Genomic DNA, 21,151 nt, shown 5'->3' with positions numbered 1-21,151 from the left:
ACATCAAATTTTGAGTGAAATTTGGCAAAAGTGTGGGTGAAATTTTAGCTATGTTACAACAGCCTTGTGGTGAACAATGCATGAAGAAATCAAGTGTTCCTGAATGGCATAGGTGGTTTAAGGAGGGGCCAGAAGATGCCTACAATGATACAGGAAGTGGACAACCAAAAACACAAAGGATGGATGCAAATGTGGAAAATGAAAAGGTTTCAGGAATCTGTTTGGAGGAAAAGACCAGAACTCTGGCCTGTCAAGTGGATTCTCCATCAGGACAATACTCCTGCACATGATGCGTTCAGTGTTTTCACGAGTTCCTGGCCCAGAAATCCATTCCAAAACTCGACCAACTACATTATTCCCCTGACTTAGCACCCTGCAACTTTAGGCTGTTTCCAGAATTGAAAAATGCCTTAAAATGGCACAGATTTGATGATGTTCCAGACATCCAGCACACCACGGCAAAGATACTGGAAACGAATTCCAGAAATGTTTCCAGCAGTGGTACAGTCTTCTAGAAAAGTGCACAAGGGGACTACTTTGAAGGCAACAACAGCCACTAGTGTACAGTTGAGTAAAAATTTTTTATTTACAGTCCAATCCCGGAATTTAATTCCTGAAATCCCCTCTCAATGAAAAGTGACACATACAGGGGGGAAGACACCATCGAACACCATTACCGAACATTTAACCGATTTGTACCCAATATTATAACATTTAGGCACCTGCCAAGGCACTGTGTAAACTAAAGAAAATACAGCGCTAATGAAAGAAAATTAGAAAATGATAAAGTCCAAATTAAAATCTTGAAAATCCCTCAAAACATTATAAAACAAGAATGTAGGAGACTGGTCTTGACCATATACACCAACACCATACACCCGGAAATGATGGCCCCTTACCAGACACTTTGACTGTATATAGCGGTCAGTATGCGCAGTGTGATGAAGAGTAGATATGAAGACTAGTTTCAATGGATATCATCTCCCAGATGCAATAATGGCTCCGTGATGGAGAATCTTCCATAGTACCAGTCAGTAAGCACCATATAATAGGGACCCAAAATGACAGGTGATCCACAGAGGAAATCCTCTTGCACATATAAAATGAGCTTTCCACTTTACGATTAATTATACTTCCAAGAATCTCCCATCCAATGATCAGAAAAGGAATATAGAACAGAAAAAGCTCATAGTGTAGTAATTAATCAAAATGTTGGCCAATTTATTAAAACATCCATGTACATCAACTAGTAATATAACCAGCAAAACAAAAGTTTCCAACCAAGAAAATGGCCAGCCTCCCTCCAGAACGTGGTGACATCACATGCCGAACCTGCCAACGCACTACTTTCAAATAGATCCTGGGGAAACAGAGCAGTCAAAATAAAATTTTGCATGAAAACGCTCTTGTAATGGACGGGAGTGTTTTCACATGAGATTTTGCATGTTCTGCATTCCTTGGGAGTCTTTATGGAAGGACGGTGACGTCACTCCCAACCAGAAATTCTGAAGGACCCTCTGCACACTGGTATATACCCTTTCAAGCAGACTATGCAATAATAGGGATATTTAGTTCACACATATTGCAATACATGCTTAAGCTGGCCAACTGCGTCAAAGTAATCCCTCTATGGCCAGTCCTACTCTGCTCTGCCTACGCAAATGCTACTGTGGGCACAATTGTCACTCCCAACCAGGGGCGGACTGACCATTTAGGAACTCGGGCACAGCCCGAGGGCTTGGGGTCAGTAGGGAGCCCCATGAGATGCCCCTGGTACCTTTCATAGGCTTTTTTTGGGTGTGGGTGAGGACACAGGGGCCCCATGATCCCCTATTGCCCGGGGGCCCCATGAGTTGTCAGTCTGTCCCTGCTCCCAACAATACGGATGACAGGTTAAGGTAAAGAATAAATGTAATTTTTATTTTCAGGTAACTTTTACACCAATATCATGATATCATTTGTAGAGGGGGCCCAAGCCATTTAATTAGACCTTGCATTTTACTGCGTTTAATGTGTTTACAGTCCTTTCTGTCCACTATCATTCAGTCTGCACAATGTCTGTCCTTCAGCACAACTAGAAAGACAGCAATGCTTTCAGCTGCACTATTGTTCCATATTGTTCATTTGAGGTACACACTGTTCCGACATCGCAGATGTGTTTGTTTTTTTTGCAATACCTATTCCATTTTTACTCCAGCCTTATTATTTTACTCCTTAGGATGAAAATTGCAGCAAGAACAAAATGTCAAGCCCAGTACACATTTCAATCCGCTTACCGTAATTATTAGACTAACGAGGTCTGGAAAACACAAGACTGCCGAGGGAGTCTGGGGGGGTTCTGTCACAGTTGCTCACATGTTTGCCTTGAATGAAGCTTTCTAATGTAATAACTGATGGATGTTTTACTTAGGTAGGATAAGTGAACCCGGCAATTTTTCTCCCATTTGCCAAGAAAGCCTTGTTTCACTAGTTTGTAAATAAATAGCTGAAATAATGTAAGAGTGCTTTCCTTTCTTCACATTTCCTTCTATGAATAGATTCCGTGAAGCTTTTGAGAAAGTATATCACCATGCCAAACTTTTTGTGTAGAGTAGAACTTAAAGAACCCCTATCAGATTTTTTTTTAATATTTGCTGTTTGCATCCTGTTTTCCTTATACATCCTGTTTTGGAAGCCCAACTGAAAATGAGTGTAAATATCCCGGTCGAAATTCGACTGATTTTTCATCCGAAAATCGGACCTAAGAATAATCGGATGATTTCACTCTGTTAGTGGGTCAATGGCACCGGCTGAAAATTCATGAAAAACTACTGATTTTCGACTCAATGATGGTCAAATTGTACGATCATTTTTCCAAAAAGAATATGCGCATGTTATATGGGGTGAGCTTTATGACTTGGTCAGCCGATTTTCGAAATCATTGTTGGCACCATCGGATTACCGAGCGAACGACGTTTTCAATTTTCGGACGAAAAATAGTTCAGAATTCGAACCATGTATGGCCTGCATAAGGCCTCTTTCACACGGGTGTTCCATATGTCCGTTTTTCATGTGTCCGTTTACGGATGAAAAATAGACAGCCATGTACAGTTGCAAGAAAACGTATGTGAACCCCTTGGGATTACGTGGAGTTTTGCATGAATTGGGCATAAAATGTGCTCTGAACGTCATCTAAGTCACAACAATAGAAGAACAAAGTCTGCTGAACATAATACTACACAAACATTAGATGTTGCCATGGTTTAATTGCACATAACATGTAAACATTCACAGTGTAGGGAGGAAAAAGTATGTGAGCCTTTGGACTTAATAACTGGTTGACCCTCCTTTGGCAGCAATAACCTCAACCAAACGTTTCCTGTAGTTGCAGATCAGACCTGCACAACGATCTGGAGTAATTTTGGACCACTCCTCTTCACAAAACTGTTTCAGTGTAGCAATATTCTTGGAATGTCTGGTGTGAATCGCTCTCTTAAGGTCATGCCACAGCATTTCAATCGGGTTGAGGTCAGGACTCTGACTGGGCCACTCCAGAAGGCGTATTCTGTGCTGTTGCAGCCATTGTTTTGTTGAATTACTTGTATGCTTTGGGTCATTGTCCTGTTGCATCACCCATCCTCTGCGGAGCTTCAGTTGGCGGACAGATGGTCGTACGTTTTCCTGCAAAATGTCTTGATAAACTCTGGAATTCATTTTCCCATCAATGACAACAATCCGTCCAGGCCCTGAGACAGCAAAGCAGCCGCAAACCATGATGCTCCCTCCGCCATGTTTTACAGTGGGGATGAGGTTTTGATGTTGGTGTGCTGTGCCTTTTTTTCTCCACACATAGTGTTGTGTGTTCTTCCCAAACAACTCAATCTTGGTTTCATCTGTCCACAGTATATTTTGCCAGTAGTGCTGTGGAACATCCAGGTGCTCTTTTGCAAACTTCAAACGTGCTGCAATATTCTTTTTGGACAGCAATGGCTTCCTCCGTGGTGTCCTCCCATGTACTCCATTCTTGTTTAATGTTTTCCTTATTGTAGATGTGTCAACAAAAATGTTAGCATGTGCCAGAGATTTCTGTAGGTCTTTAGCTGACACTCTGGGATTCTTCTTTACCTCATGCAGCATTCTGCGCTGTGCTCTTGCAGTTATTTTTACAGGACGACCATGCCTAGGGAGAGTAGCAACAGTGCTAAACTTTCTCCATTTGTAGACAGTCTGTCTTACCGTGGACACATGAACATCAAGGCTTTTGGAGATACTTTTGTAACCCTTTCCAGCTTCATGCAAGTCAACAATTCTTGATCGTAGGTCTTCTGAGAGCTCTTTTCTGCGAGGCATGGTTCACATCAGACAATGCTTCTTGAAACCAGCAAACCCAAAACAGGTGTGTGTTTTTTAAGGGCAGGACAGCTGTCAGCAACACATCCAATATCATCACACTGATTGGAGTCAAGGTTGGCTCACTCCTGGCTCCAATTATCTCTGGGAGAAGTCATTAAGCTAGGGCCTCACATACTTTTTCCTCCCTGCACTGTGAATGTTTACATGTTATGTGCAATTAAACCATGGCAACAGCTAATGTTTGTGTAGTATTATGTTCAGCAGACTGTGTTCTTCTATTGTGACTTAGATGACGTTCAGAGCACATTTTATGCCCAATTCATGCAAAACTCCACGTAATCCCAAGGGGTTCACATACTTTTTCTTGCAACTGTATTTCTATGGACTTGTGGATGTAAAAGGATGAACTCTTTATATGATCTTTTTCCATCCATTTAAATCCGTTTTTTTCTTTCCCCCTCAAAAAAAACACGGAATGGATGAAAAGCGGATGGCAATGGATGTAAATGGATGCAAACAGACTAAAAATGGATGTAAACAGACATAAACTGATGAAAAATGGATGTAAACTGATCTAAATAAATGAAAACGGATGTAAACCAATGTAAACGGATGAAAAATGGATGTAAATGGATGTAAAATGGAAATAAATGGATGAAAAACGGATGTCAACGGATCTAAACGGATGTAAACCAATGTAAAAGGATAAAAACGGATGTAAACAGATGAAAAAAGGATGAAAAAATGGATATAAACAGATAAAAAAAATGGATGTAAACTTTTTCTTTGAAAAAATGTGACTGAACTGAAGAAAAAAAAATGGAAAAAACCCTAAAGTCACTGGAAATCCCACAATTGCTAACAGTTGTTTCAAATGTTTCAGTAAAAAGAGTGACATTTTGGATTTTCCATCACTATCTGTCCTACTGACTATGGTCACCAGAACAAATAGGGTGGATCTCTCCAATGAGGATACAGACAACCAGAAAAATGTAGAAAATACATTTGAAAGGATAATGCTGGAACCTTAGGATTATTATAATAGAGGAGTTATAGGGGTGTAAAGGTATTTGATTAGGCTGTCTAGATTCTTAGGCCTGGCAGCATAGGTGTGCTGGCTAGACCCGCCTCCCTGTGCTACCATACCCCCCCCCTTCCCTCTTGCCATCTTTCCTCCTCTCTTTTCATGCCAGCTGCTGCTACGGAGACATAGAGTAATGTTTCAGGATGGAGAGTGAGGAAATGGGGCTGGCAATTATGTAATTTACCAGCCCCTTCTTTTCTGAATGAACACAGTGAGTGATCGTTACTGTGTTTGACAAAGTCCACTGCCCTATTGAAACCATTTTCTGCTCAACTGACTGACTCCAACCACTGTCCTACTAAACACATCCAATGCTCTACCAACATCATCCACTGCTCTACTGACTGATACCCTTCACTGTCCTACTGACACATCCAATGCTCTACCAACATCATCCACTGCTCTACTGACTGATACCCTCCACTGTCCTACTGACACATCCAATGCTCTACCAACATCATCCACTGCTCTACTGACTGATACCCTTCACTGTCCTACTGACACATCCAATGCTCTACCAACATCATCCACTGCTCTACTGACTGATACCCTCCACTGTCCTACTGACACATCCAATGCTCTACCAACATCATCCACTGCTCTACTGACTGATACCCTCCACTGTCCTACTGACACATCCAATGCTCTACCAACATCATCCACTGCTCTACTGACTGATACCCTTCACTGTCCTACTGACACATCCAATGCTCTACCAACATCATCCACTGCTCTACTGACTGATACCCTTCACTGTCCTACTGACACATCCAATGCTCTACCAACATCATCCACTGCTCTACTGACTGATACCCTCCACTGTCCTACTGACACATCCAATGCTCTACCAACATCATCCACTGCTCTACTCACTGATACCCTCCACTGTCCTACTGACACATCCAATGCTCTACCAACATCATCCACTGCTCTACTGACTGATACCCTCCACTGTCCTACTGACACATTGACCGCTCTACCAACATGTTCTACTAGCACTATCCACTGCTATACTGACACCGTCCACTGCCCTATGGACGCTGTCTATATTTTACTTGTATTTATAAGAGTGTGTGTGTCTGTATATACTGTATATGTTGAACTTTGGGGTGCACACCCATGCAATAGGCCGCACACACCTATGGCTGTCCATACCAAATGACTTCAACTGTCTCCTTGGTTTGCAAGTGAGAGAATCTAAGACTAAAACACCACAACAAAATTGAACTGTCCAGACAGGTCAGATGAGATAAACGTTGTCAAGACGTTAACAAGTTTCAGGGGCTCAACATTCTCCATTCATCAGGGAACTCTGCAGTTTTAAAAGTTAATTCAATGCTCATTCAGTGCACATGAAAAGGAATCTGGGGCAGGGGCGGACTGACCATTTGGAAACTCGGGCACTGCCCGAGGGCCCAGGGTCAGTAGGGGGCCCCATGAGATGCCCCTGGTACCTTTTTCATAGGCTTTTTTAAGTTTGGGCAAGGACACAGGGGCCCCATGATCCCCTATTGCCCGGGGGCCCCATGAGTTGTCAGTCCGCCCATGATCTGGGGGTTCTGTTCACTCATTCTCCATGTGTAACAGTAAGTTCATCAGAGGTGACCTTAACTTATGGTACTGTGAGGTTCCCTGATAAAGAGTGTTGAGCACCTGAAACTTGTTGACTTTGTGACAAAGTTCATCGGATCTTACCATTGAATAAATCTTTATTTGGATGATAACATTTTGGTGTGGTGCTTCAATCTCACATTCCAAGAATTAAAATTTTGCAAGTTATCTAAACCTTCCCCACTATATCCAAACCCCCCAAAAATGTTTTGGCTACAAATACACTTTAAACATGACAAAACTACACAGCCCAAGTACAAGTACATGACCCTGATCCATTTGATGGACTGATGGACTTGATGGAATTCAAAACTGTTTGCCAGCTCCTGAGAGTAGTGTCAATCTTCTAGGTCCCCCACAATGCTCACTGGCTCCTGCTGCTGCCCACCAGGTCATTACTGGAAAAAGTGTTACCATGGAGGTACCAGTAGGAGGAAGCAGTGAAGCTGTGGGGGAACCAGGAGATTGACACTCTCATACGCGTCCCAGTGGACTCTGGGAAACCATTTCTCAGGATCGGAGTGGCATTTGGCAGAATGGATGTTTTTTTTTACAGATATCTATTCATGGGAAAAGTTTTCTATAGTGACAGGATAGCCTAACATACAGTTGTGTCCAAAATTATTCAACCCCCAATGCTGTAAAGGGGTTTAGGGACTATAGTGTACATTTGGAATTGTATTCAGAATCAAATCCTACAAGGACGTTGTAACTACCCAAATGCAACTAAAATGACATCAATTGTTTATGTAATACAGTAGTAAATGGTTCTTATGTGGTTTCTTCATTGCCACAATTATTCAACCCCTTAAAGACTACCACTCTGAAGAACAGAGGTTCATACAGGTGCTTTCCATCAGGTATTGAAAACACCTGTGGATGTCACCGAGCAGCAATCAAGCATAATAAGCACCAATTAGGCAGCTTTAAAATGACTGTGATACTCAGCTCCTTCTAGACATTTACTGGTGTGGTTACAAACATGGTGAAGGCAAGAGAATGGTCCAGGAAGACAAGAGAAGAGGTGATTTCTCTTCACAGGAAGGGCAATGGCTATAAGAAGATTGCAAAGATGTTAAACATACCAAGAGACACCTTAGGAAGCATCATTCGCAAATTCAAGGCAAAGGGCACTGTTGAAACGCTACCTGGTCGTGGCAGAAAGAAGATGCTGACTTCGACTGCTGTGCGCTACCTGAAGCGTAGAGTGGAGAGAAGTCCCCGTGTGACTGCTGAGGAACTGAGAAAAGATTTGTCAGATGTGGGTACAGAAGTTTCAGCCCAGACAATAAGACGCACACTGCGTAATGAAGGCCTCCGTGCCAGAACTCCCAGGCGTACCCCCTTGCTGTCTCCAAAGAATAAGAAGAGTCGACTGCAGTATGCCAAAAGCCATGTGGACAAACCACAAAAGTTGTGGGATAGTGTTCTGTGGACTGATGAAACAAAATTAGAACTGTTTGGGCCCATGGATCAACGCTATGTTTGGAGGAGGAAGAACAAGGCCTATGATGAAAAGAACACCTTGCCTACTGTGAAGCATGGTGGAGGGTCAATCATGCTTTGGGGCTGTTTTGCTTCTGCAGGTACAGGGAAGCTTCAGCGTGTGCAAGGTACCATGAATTCTCTTCAGTACCAGGAGATATTGGATGGAAACGTGATGCAGTCCGTCACACACCTGAGGCTTGGGAGACGTTGGACCTTTCAACAGGACAATGATCCCAAGCATACCTCCAAGTCCACTAGAGCATGGTTGCAGAGGAAAGGCTGGAACATTTTGGAGTGGCCATCGCAGTCACCAGACTTAAATCCGATTGAGAACCTCTGGTGGGACTTAAAGAAAGCAGTTGCAGTGCGCAAGCCTAAGAATGTGACTGAACTGGAGGCCTTTGCCCATGAAGAATGGGCGAAGATACCCGTAGATCGCTGCAAGACACTTGTGTCAAGCTATGCTTCACGTTTAAAAGCTGTTATAACTGTAAAAGGATGCTGTACTAAGTACTAAGATTGAATGTCACTTGGGGGTTGAATAAAACTGATAATGCTGTGAGCACAGAAAAGACATTTGTGGTTATTTCATTATAACTGTTATGTTATATTTGTCTGACCTACAAGTGCCTCTTTAATGTAAATGTAAGCAAGATGACTGAATGATCAAAAGCAATGTCAAACTGGCCAAAACACTCAATTTCAGTGGGGGTTGAATAATTTTGGACACAACTGTATAACTTAAATAGGGATTAGAACACCTGTCAAGTTTTTATTGCTGTTTGTTTCCCAAATAGGGAGATTCACCCTCTCTGTTTATTATGTTTACCATTATTACCAAAAGGGAAAGTAAAAGAAACCCCCAACCTCCAGTTTGGGTTGTCCCCAGAACAATAAAAGAGGTGAAATCTTCCAGAGAGGACACTAGATCTGCCAACCCTGGTGTTAACCAGGGATTCTTTCACTTTGGCTTAGGGACAGGAAGTGAAGGGAAATCTCCCTCATGGGACACATATGGCAAAAATGGGTTATAACCCTACCTTACCCTATCCAAAATAAAAAAAAAAAAAGGTTTTGCCTTTAGTTCTACTTTAATTTGTGTGCTTAGTCATTTTTTAAGCTGTGTCCCCAGTGTGGAGTTTTCAATGTAGGTAATGTTTCCTTAAAGTGTCCCTTTAAATGAAGTGAGGGTACTTAACCCCATTCTGGCATGAACCGAAAGGCCAGCATGTTACATGGATCACTATGAGGTCTATAATTAAAGAGACAACTCATCTTTGAGTCTAATGGTGTTTTGTCTTAGCTCGTATTGAGTGGGTTATATTACCTGCCTAAATGATATATGCAAGTAATTTTAAACCTGACCTGATAACGACTTGCAGATATAAAGCTTGAGTGCCGTTTGAGGACTGTGTCCTCGTAGCTTGGAGGCACTGTTTTACTCATTGCAGATTTAGAACACTGCTGTAAAACATCATAGAAGTCTGCCAAGCTGCAGTGTCACATCTTGAAGTGCCCTTGCATTATTATATTATTTGCTTCATTTATGTGGATTGTTTTATGGTCAGGATCCAATTATCCAATGAAAGCAGCAGTCAGTACAGTCAGATATTGATAACTGCAAAATGGATACAATAGGGATGTACCTTTTCCCCGATGACTTTCACGCTCCTGCTAGAAGCTCTATTGCATAAAATTAGACACATCATAAGACTGTAGCTTTTGCAGATGATATCCTGCTTTTTGTAACCAAACCACGACTTTCACTTCCAAATATTATGGCAGAACTGGAGAGATTTCATGCTTTGTCAAGTTTTAAGATTAACCTCGGAAAAGTCTGAAATCATACCAATCACCCAGTCAATCGAAAACATATTTCATTTTAAATTGGTGTTCTCTTTCTTGTGGCAACAGCAGGTCATAGTCTACTTAGGAGTCAAGTTTAGGAATGATTTTAGAAGCTTCATTTCCTTCCACTCCTGTAAGCCATTCAAAAATATTTGCAGGCCTGGAGAAACGGATTTCGCTTGACTAAGCAGAATACAAATAAATGCATATTCTTTGCAGGAAAATGTTACAGACCTTTTTTGTAAAGAGCAGAGAATATGAATTGCTTACTACATTCAAAGGAGAACCAAAAAGGCAGGTGGGCTAGGACTGCAAGATCTTAAGTTTTGCTATAATATGATAACAATGCTATGCATAGATATTTATTTATTACAGGTACTTATATAGCTCTGTCAGTTTATATATATTGTATATTCACATCGGTCCTTAACCCTCAAGCAGCGTACAATCCAGGGGCGGACTGACAACTCATGGGGCCCCCGGGCAATAGGGGATCATGGGGCCCCTGTGTCCTTGCCCAAACTCACAAAAGCCTATGAAAAAGGTACCAGGGGCATCTCATGGGGCCCCCTACTGACCCTGGGCCCTCAGGCAGTGCCTGAGTTTCCAAATGGTCAGTCCGCCCCTGGTACAATTTAAGTTCCCTAACTCACATTCATATACTAAGACCAATTTAGACAGGATCCAGGTTACCTACCAACATGTCTTTGGAGTGTGGGAGGAAACCCACGCTAACAATTTAGCCACTGCTGCCCCAATACCTGGAATGCCTGCACAAGAGATAAACAATCAGGGGCGGACTGACCATTTGGGAACTCGGGCACTGCCCGAGGGCCCGGGGTCAGTAGGGGGCACCATGAGATTCCTCTGGTACCTTTCATAGGCTTTTTTGGGTGTGGTTTGAGTGTAGGGAGGATACAGGGGCCCCATGATCCCCTATTGCCCGGGGGCCCTATGAGTTGTCAGTCCGCCCTTGGTATCTACAGTATGCAAAGCTTCACAAGAGGACATAATGAAGCACATGCATCCTGGCTAGCTATTAGTACATGGGTCTGCCTCTGTAGTCCTTACCATTACACACAACACATTGCGGACATAGAAGACAATAAATGGCAAATACTCCCTGGTCTAAGCATATTCCTCTTTTTCCTCTTTAGACTTGGGTTATATTGGGATTTCATTAGTTTGGCCAGGGTGAAAATTTCTGCTTCTTGAAAACACAGGACAGATGGAGATCTGCATTACATTTACAGTAAATGGTAAATTGAAACCCATGACCATCCATGGAATGGGGACCATTTCTGATGGATACCTGGAGGTACACTCAGCTTGAACATTTTTTTGAGTTTGAAAGATACCTGTAGAGAGTTAGATTAATTGACAAAATGTTAAAGATTATGCTTTCTGCAAGACCCAGACATTAAACCCCTCTTGTTTTCTAATAAACTGCTCCTTTGAGTAGAAAAACATGAGGACCTGTACTTTCTCCAGGAGTGGATGAGGGACCTGGGAAATGGGGAGAGCCCAGATGAATATTCAGAAAATTAAAATAAGTCAACCTGTGCATGTTTCCTTCATGAGCCAAACTGCAGGAGACCTGCTACAAACTTTATTCCAGATGGTACAAAGTGCCAGCTTATCTGGCATCAATGTATTCTAGTTTCTTGGTGGCTTGCTGGAGAGGATGTGGAGTTGCAGAACATTCTTGTATTGGTGGTGGGAATGCTCAATAAAAAAACCATTCTGGTCTGCACCAAGGAACATTATGAACATCCCAATCCACAATGACCCACTAGTGTTGTTATTTCTAATTCCATCAAATTGTATACAAAATCTGTATGTGGGTAGTGCCCAAGTGGGCACAGGGAGTAACGCACGCTCATGTCCCTAGAGGCAGCCAGAGGCATATTTCAAAATGCAGTATTGGCGTTAAGATGCACTCTCCGTCAATGCGCAGCACCTCTCCAGACAGACATAGATATAACTCTTCACTTTCATACCTTGGAATAGTGGAAAGTATGTAGAGTCCACAGAGCAATTGTACTAATCCATCCAGTTCTGGAATCCTGGCTAGGTTCCCGTCAGGGAGTGATATGATGAAAAGTAGCAATCACATAGTTACATAGTTAGTCTGGTTAAAAAAAAAGACAAAAGTCCATCCAGTTCAACCATTAAAAAAAGAAAAAAAAAAAAGTTATAATCCTACACACACAGTTGATCCAGACAAAGGCACCCCCCCAGCAAATCATGATCCAATGTGCTCCTGCAGGGGAAGCAAATTATTTCCTGATCCCCCGAGAGGCAATCGGATATTCCCTGGATCAACTTTACCTATAAATGTTAGCATCCAGTTATATTTTGTGTATGCAAGAACCAATCCAGGACTTTTTTAAAGAAATCCACTGAACTGGCCAGAACCAACTCTTGAGGGAGTCTATTCCACCTCTGTGATGACCTCAGGGTGAATAACTCTACACTGAGTTCACTATATGAACCACTGATGTATTTATACATGTTGATCATATCCCCCCTTATGTATTATACATGGAGATCATATCCCCACTTATGTATTATACATGGAGATCATATCCCCCCTTATGTATTATATATGGAGATCATATCCCCCCTTATGTATTATACATGGTGATCATATCCCCCCCTTATGTATTATACATGGAGATCATATCCCCCCTTATGTATTATACATGGAGATCATATCCCCCTTATGTATTATACATGGAGATCATATCCCCCCTTATGTATTATACATGGTGATCATATCCCCCTTATGTATTATACATGGAGATCATATCCCCCCTTATGTATTATACATGGAGATCATATCCCCCTTATGTATTATACATGGAGATCATATCCCCCCTTATGTATTATACATGGAGATCATATCCCCCCTTATGTATTATACATGGAGATCATATCCCCCTTATGTATTATACATGGAGATCATATCCCCCCTTATGTATTATACATGGTGATCATATCCCCCCTTATGTATTATACATAGAGATCATATCCCCCCTTATGTATTATACATGGAGATCATATCCCCCCTTATGTATTATACATGGTGATCATATCCCCCCTTATGTATTATACATGGAGATCATATCCCCCTTATGTATTATACATGGAGATCATATCACTGCTTATGTATTATACATGGTGATCATATCCCCCTTTAATCTCCTCTTCTCAAGAGAGAATAAATTCAGTTCCTCTAATCTTTCCTCATAGCTGATCTCCTCCATGCCTCTTATCAGTTTGGTTGCCCTTCTTCTCTGCGCTTTCTCCAGTTCCCCAATATTCTTTTTGTGAATTGGTGCCCAAAACTGAACTGCATATTCCAGATGAGGTCTTACTAATGATTTGTACCGGGGAAATATGATATCTCTCTCTGGAGTCTATACCTCTATTAATACAAGAGAGGATTTTGCTCGCTTTAGAAACAGCAGCTTGGCATTGCATGCCATTATTAAGCTTGTGATCTACCAGAACTCCCAGATCCTTCTCCACCATTGATTCCCCAGTTGTACCCCCCCCAGTATGTATGATGCATGCATATTCTTAGCCCCCAAGTGCATCACCTTACATTTATCAACAATAAACCTCATTTGCCACATAGTTGCCCAATTACACAGTGCATTGAGGTCAGCTTGTAAATTGGAGATGTCCTGTAAGGACGTTATTCCACTGCACAGCTTGGGGTCATCTGCAAAGACTGAAATGGTATTTTTAATCCCAGATCCGACATAATTTATAGATATATTAAAAAGTAAGGGTCCCAACACTGAACCTTGGGGTACACCACTAACAACCCTAGACCATTCAGAGTATGAATCATTAACCACTACTCTCTGAACGCGACCTTTTAGCCAGTTTACATACGGATTGTTCCAAGCCTATAGACTTTACCTTACACATTAGCCGTATGTTGGGTACTGTGTCAAACGCTTTTTCAAAATTCAAGTATACCACATCCACCCCTCTGTCCAAGTATACCATGTCCACCCCACTGTCCAAGTATACCACGTCCACCACCACCCCTCTGTCCAAGTATACCACATCCACTGCCACCTCTCTGTCCAAGTATACCACATCCACTGCCATCCCTCTGTCCAAGTATACCACGTCCACCGCCACCCCTCTGTCCAAGTATACCATGTCCACTGCCACCCCTCTGTCCAAGTATACCACGTCCACTGCCACCCCTCTGTCCAAGTATACCACGTCCACCACCACCCTCTGTCCAAGTATACCACATCCACTGCCACCCCTCTGTCCAAGTATACCATGTCCACCCCACTGTCCAAGTATACCACGTCCACCACCACCCCTCTGTCCAAGTATACCACATCTACTGCCACCCCTCTGTCCAAGTATACCACGTCCACTGCCACCCCTCTGTCCAAGTTTACCACGTCCACCGCCACCCCTCTGTCCAAGTATACCATGTCCACTGCCACCCCTCTGTCCAAGTATACCACGTCCACCACCATCCCTCTGTCCAAAGTTTTGCTCACCTCCTCATTAAAAGAAATCAGATTTGTTTGACAACTTCTGTCTTTCATATAATCCATGCTGTCTGTTGCCTAACCACTTCCATACCGGGCACTTTTACTCCCTTCCTGCCCAGGCCAAGTATCAGGTTTTAGTGCTCTCACACTTTGAATGACAATTGCGCGGTCATGCAACACTGTACCCAAATGAATTTTTTACCATTTTTTTTTAGATAGATAAAGCTTTATTTTGGTGGTATTTATTCACCACTGGGATTTGTATTTTTTTTTGCTATGTAACTCATCCAATCATTTCCCCCTGATGAAGTCACATGACCCTGTGACGCAACACGTAGGGGAGGGGCTCTGACGTCACGACGTTGCATCGGAAAGGCTCGGTGATTCCAGTACAGACAGAGGCAGACAGCACTGCAGGGGCAGAGGCAGAGTATTTCTGTAGATTGTCATCTATGCTGACCTGGATTACAATAGAGCTGTATACCATTGTGCAACACCGCAATTGGCAGCAATAAATCTCCTTTTATGCACAAAGATAAGGCACCATGGTCTGTTTTCTTCTCTTTTTCAATTGACCAACACTCCTCAAGCTGGTATAAGGAGGATTGGAGAAGGTGATAACCCCAGGAGGGGAATTAGGAGATCCTTAGAGAGCTGGTCAGGATATCTATTCATGAGCAGCTGCACAAGGGGATAAAGGAGAGAACAGGAGAACCCCTATAGATCCACACCTACCTTCTGGAACAGCTTGTATAAGAGTATCATCCCATCCCATCAATCCTGGAAGGATTAAAAGCGTATTTGCCTGGATTTATTCAGGCAAATATTAAGGTGAGCGCATAGGGAGACCACTAAGCACTCGGCGAGAGGGAATAAGGAATCCACCTGCACACTGCACTTTATTTTGAAAGACTTTTGATATTATTATTTTACTATATGCACGTGCACACTTTTATATGCTTTTGCACAATATAAATGGAGTGATCACAGTAGATCAGAGGGGCACTTATTTAGATTATATGGATTTGAATTTAATTGTTAATTTTCACAGTCACAACCAATTTAGGATTGATTGTTATCAGTCACATGTATGAAGGTTCTTGATTTATTTATATTTATATAATTTGCTTGATTCACTAGTCATAGTGATTCACTATTAATTTATTACTGTTATTTTTATTTTTATTTAATAACTGTATGTATTGGTCACAGAGATTTATGAATTGTTATAGATAAAATTTCATGCACCTCTAGGAGTAAGAGATATATATATGAGTTAATAGGAGCGCGGCACTATTTATTTATAACATTGTATATAAAATAAAAACACGTTTCTTTGTTTCTGTTATAAAAGTTTGCAAATAAATAATTGTTCTTCATAAATTTAGGCCGAGATGTATTCTGCTACATTTCTTTGGTGAAAATAACCCAAATCAGTGTTTATCATTTAGTCTGTAGGAAAGTTATAGAGTTCACAAACTATGGGATATATCTGAAAATTGATCAATCCTGAAGTACTGACGGCCAATCTAATTTCTTAAGGCCCAAAAATGTCAGAACAGTACAGATATCCCCCAAATGACCCCTTTTTGCAAAGCTGAAAGTCCGATGTATTTCATAAGAGGCATGGCGAGTTTTTTGAAGTTGTAATTTTTTTGTCATAATCTTTCGGAAAATGAAGAAATTAAAAAAATTATTTTCACATTTTTTTTACATACTGTCACCAGTGCAGTACAGCATCATCATATAACTGGTGTGGCAGTGATCAGGGACACTGACTGGTGACAGTACGAAAACAAAAATTGATAATTTTTTTAAATGTTTTGTTTATTTTTTTATTATTTTTGTATTACATTTTGTTCTCTTTTTTAAGATTTTGTTTTCATATTGCACTATGACCAAAGTAGTATAATGTTACCATAGTAACATTGTAATACTTTAGGGAAGTGATCAGTAATTTTTTTTTTTTTTATACACAATTTGATTGCTTATTGCAAAGAATTTCTTTGCTATAAGCAAGCATTTAACTGAACGAAATCGATTCATTCAGCTTTTTCTGTTGTGATTAGCTGTGATTGACCACTGCTAATCACATGACACAGATGGGCTTTGACTGGCCCAGCCTGTGCATGTGATCACTGTGACCATTCACAGCTTAGACACACTTGTATACAATGGATGGCATGAAAGGAAGCCATCCATTGTATACAACTGTCATGTGACCAGCTGTGATTGGTCACAGCAGGTCCCATGGTACTGGCAATGGGGCCAGTACACAGATCTGTCATCGGCCGTGTCCGAGGTACACAGCCAGTGACAGATCTCGCCACAGCGTGGCCCTGTATGCACGTGCAATGAGCGATCCGGGAAGGACGTCATATGATGCCCTCCTGGAGGGATGAGAGGTTTCCCTGGCCATCATATTGCTATAGGCCGGGCAGGAAGTTGTTAAAATATTTTTTTCCAGCAAGAACTCAGCTATGTGGTTTTTTTTATTAAACTCTCCAGTATCTTCCCAACTATAGAAGTTAAACTAGCAGGTCTAAATTTACTTGGTAAAGATTTTGACCACTTTTTAAATATTGGCACCACACTGGCTTTACACCAAACCAATGGTACTATGCCAGTCATTAAAGAGTCCCTAAAAATTAGAAACAATGGCTTTGAAAAGACAGAGCTCAAATCTTTAAGGAACACAGCTCCTGCTCTCTTCCCATACCTGGAGCCACCTAGACTGACCACAGATAAGGGCAGTTCCTTCTTTTACACATTTGCCCCAGCCAAGGGCATACCACTAGAAAGCCTGGGAAACCTGGTCAGCAGCATTAACCTTTGACTTCCAGGAGGCACCACCTCAGGAGGGCAACCTTGACCAAACTGTGCAACAGTCAATACATTAAAAACATAATAGAAAAACAGAAAACAAATAACACAGTAACCTTTTTGGAAACAACTGCCTACATGTAGTTCCCCAGAGTCTGATGACAGCCAAAAGTCTGGTTTTTGGAACACTGGCAGGGCTCCTTTCTTAAGGGAACAGGTTCAAGAAGGTTAATGAGATCATGAGTAATAAGAGGTGGACATACAAGCTGAGGGACCAATATGATACTTTCTAAGGCATGTGGGCCACCTGGCTTCATTTTACATCTAAAGATACTAACAAGGAACTGAACTCCTAAACAGGGAGCAGGGTTCAAACTAAGATTAACATACATAATTAAAATTCATCTTTTGATGAAAAGGTAGACACACCTTGGTCAGTGATTTTTTTTTCTCCATAATAATTGGTCAGTGAATTTTGTTATTTGTTGATTTGTCTACTGTTTTTGGTTATAGAGGTATGCTGCAAATAGATATAGATTCACCAAAACCTATGTATATGTACACATAGTTGTTGGAATGTATTATTTTTCCTGATACTGCATAAATAAGTGCTTGGCTAACTCTCTCTCTCTTTGTTTAGCGGAGAAAGTGGTGGTGGTCCTGGGGGCGTGGGGGGGTTGGGTGCTGGTGGTGGTGGAGGTGGCAGGCGCTCAATTATAGTAGCAGTAGTGGCAGGGGCCTGGTGGGTGCCCAACTGTAGTGGTGGCCGGGAGGGGGATGGGGGGTGTGCTGGTGGTTGTAGTGGTGCTAGCGCCCAATTTTAGTGGCGGAGGAGCCGGGGGGCTGCTGGTAGTGGTGGTGGCGGCACCTAATTTTAGTGGCGGTGGGGGCCAGGGAGAAGTGGTGGTGGAGGGCGCCTAATTTTAGTGCTGCCTAGGGCTGTACAAGAGCTAAATACACCACTGGGGCCACAAATATAATACACTAACAGTAATGATAGCTGATGAGCAGAGAAATTTGGGCAGATCACAAGTTAACAATCAGTGATATAGATAATGTACCTACCTGAGTAATAAAACTTTAGTTTTTTGTAAAATTATTTATTATAAAAGCAAAAGAGGGTAACATAAAACTAGTGCAATATTTGACAGTTTTTGATAAACTAACACATCATTATCTGGTTTGATGGATGTAGTAGCAATTCCCAATGAATTCTCAAGGTACTCATCAGATATTTTGGTTTTATTGTTGCCCTCCGTGTGCTTCATCCTTGAAAATAGTTGCTCACAAATATAGATGCTGCCGAAAACTGATGACATAAATAAGGGGATATTATGAAGAGTGGAAGATTTTTCTTTGGGAAGATAAAAATTAAAAGTCCAGTAAAAAGACTGTCAAATTTTTCTTCAGCCGCATATGTTCGCAAAGTGTAAACGCATTTTTAAAAAAGAAAACCAAAAAAATAAACATTTTTAAGCAAAATTCAGCTTTTGTTTTGGGCTACATTCATAGCCATCTTGAGCCCTATGTGGACCGTGGGCTGCGTTTTGGATACCCCTGACGTACAGGGAGCTATATGAAAGAGGTGGGCTGGTGGTCTACATTAAGGATCAGAGTCTAATAATGGTGCAGCGCTACAAATACATGTGCGTGAAAAATAATTGTAAAGACATAGGTATTATATGGGAAAATCAATGCCAATATAATGCCCCTTGCAGAACCTCATGCATTACAGGGGGTCTCTCCTAGTGACACATAGGCCCTGATTTACTAAGACTTGAGTGTACCAGCAGACTCTGAACATTCAGGCAGACTCAATTAAATCAATTAAGACCTGTCAGTCTTCTGAGAGGCGTCTAGCAATCTCATTGAAAAGCGTCTACTTTCCTGTTAGTAAATGTGGAATATACAGTCCCAAATAAGTGAGTCCCAAATAAGTAAGTGTCCTGTAGGTGAAACAACATAACACACTCAAAAAACTCTTCATGCAGGTGCTCCAAACTCTGTGTGAATCCACAGTGACAGGGGTGCCCCCTCACCTTCCTGGCCAGGCCCCTCAGGACCATTGAGCTAAATATGCCTCTTTATAATCCTCCAAAGGATGGAATCCTTCTTAGCTGGGGTAATGCAACTCTCTCCTCCTCTGGTGGGTAAGCATCCAGAGACTGTCTCCTAATACTGGGACGAGTATCACTCCATATACATCCCCAGTGAAGCAAAGAGATCCAACATAGTGTAAAATCATTTATTGCAAACTGTCAAAGTAAAAAGTGCTTACTCACATTGCATCAGATATAAATCGGCGTTTTCACCACACTATGGGTGTACTGCATGTGTGGGCAATGCTGGGGTGCACCAAGATGGTGCCCACGCCGGATGTGATGTCACTACGTGAACTGCTTCGGCCCCTCCTGCTGGCGTATCTACGCATTACGTCACGATTAGAACACGTGACTTCCTCAGGATATATGGTGGTCTACATCCCAAGGTTTTGACTTGAGAAAGTCTTGCATATGTCTGAATTCCTATCTTGTCTATTTTTCTAGGACAGTGCCTCACTGGGTAGTGAAACCAAGTTCAGGATGACAGGACCAGATCGGGTACCTCTTAAAGAAAATCATCAGTGGAGCTAACATGTTTTTTTAGGTTCCCTATAAATGTCCTGTTTTATTTCCAGTATGATGTACTTTACATTAGGCCAATGGTGTAGGCAATATATAGGACTGAGAAGGATCGGTGTAAGCTATTTTAGGACATGTTTAGCTATTAAAATAATCAAGTACGATGTGGTAAGGCCTTTCCTTGTAATGTAGACATTAATATTAGGAGTAAAATAAACAAGTTGGCTGTTTGAACTTCATGCACAGTGAATAGTTCTCATATATACAACTTGAATAATTACAACTTTTCTGTATATGGGGATTTTAACGTACTGTCTACTGGTGTGTTGGCAGCTCTCAAGTGTTTCCATTCCCAGTGTACCCTTTCAGTGTAGCTAACCTCTTCAGCACCAGACTGCCTAATAGTCACTATAAGGAGCAAAATAATACACTGTGGTTATATATTTCCACAGGGACATCATTAATCCAATACAAAACTACTCCACAGAATAATACTGAAAAGTAGTTTTGTGATGAAGACCACCTGATTCATAATAATGAAACAGTGACAAAAGAATAATGTCAACTATAACCTATCGCCCTCTGCCCTTCCTCTGCCCTTCCTCTGCCCTTCCTCTGCCCTTCCTCATTTTGTCTTTTAGCCTGAATTCCCAGGACAGAATAATATTATAAGCCCCATGTACTGCACAGGTAATTGTGGCTCGGCCTTTTGGCTAAGATCAAATGTAGTATCTGTTCTTATCAGTGTCCAGTGGGGGTGCTCCTGGTCATTCTAGCTTTGCGGGGATGACTGTTGTATAGTACCCTCA

The 21,151-nt window shown here is 41.7% G+C and overlaps 1 pseudogene; it reads left to right on the top strand.

Moving 5' to 3' along the window:
- The first annotated feature begins 21,035 nt into the window (after positions 1-21,035).
- On the top strand, positions 21,036-21,151 carry LOC149445321 (U2 spliceosomal RNA; annotated as a pseudogene).

This window comes from Staurois parvus, unplaced genomic scaffold (genome assembly GCF_062004578.1).
Source record: "Staurois parvus isolate SC_StPar_1 unplaced genomic scaffold, SC_StPar_1.0 ptg000727l, whole genome shotgun sequence".
Classification (NCBI taxonomy): domain Eukaryota; kingdom Metazoa; phylum Chordata; class Amphibia; order Anura; family Ranidae; genus Staurois; species Staurois parvus.
The sequence above is the reverse complement of the archived record's forward strand: the minus strand, read 5'-3'. Positions and strand labels throughout refer to the sequence as shown.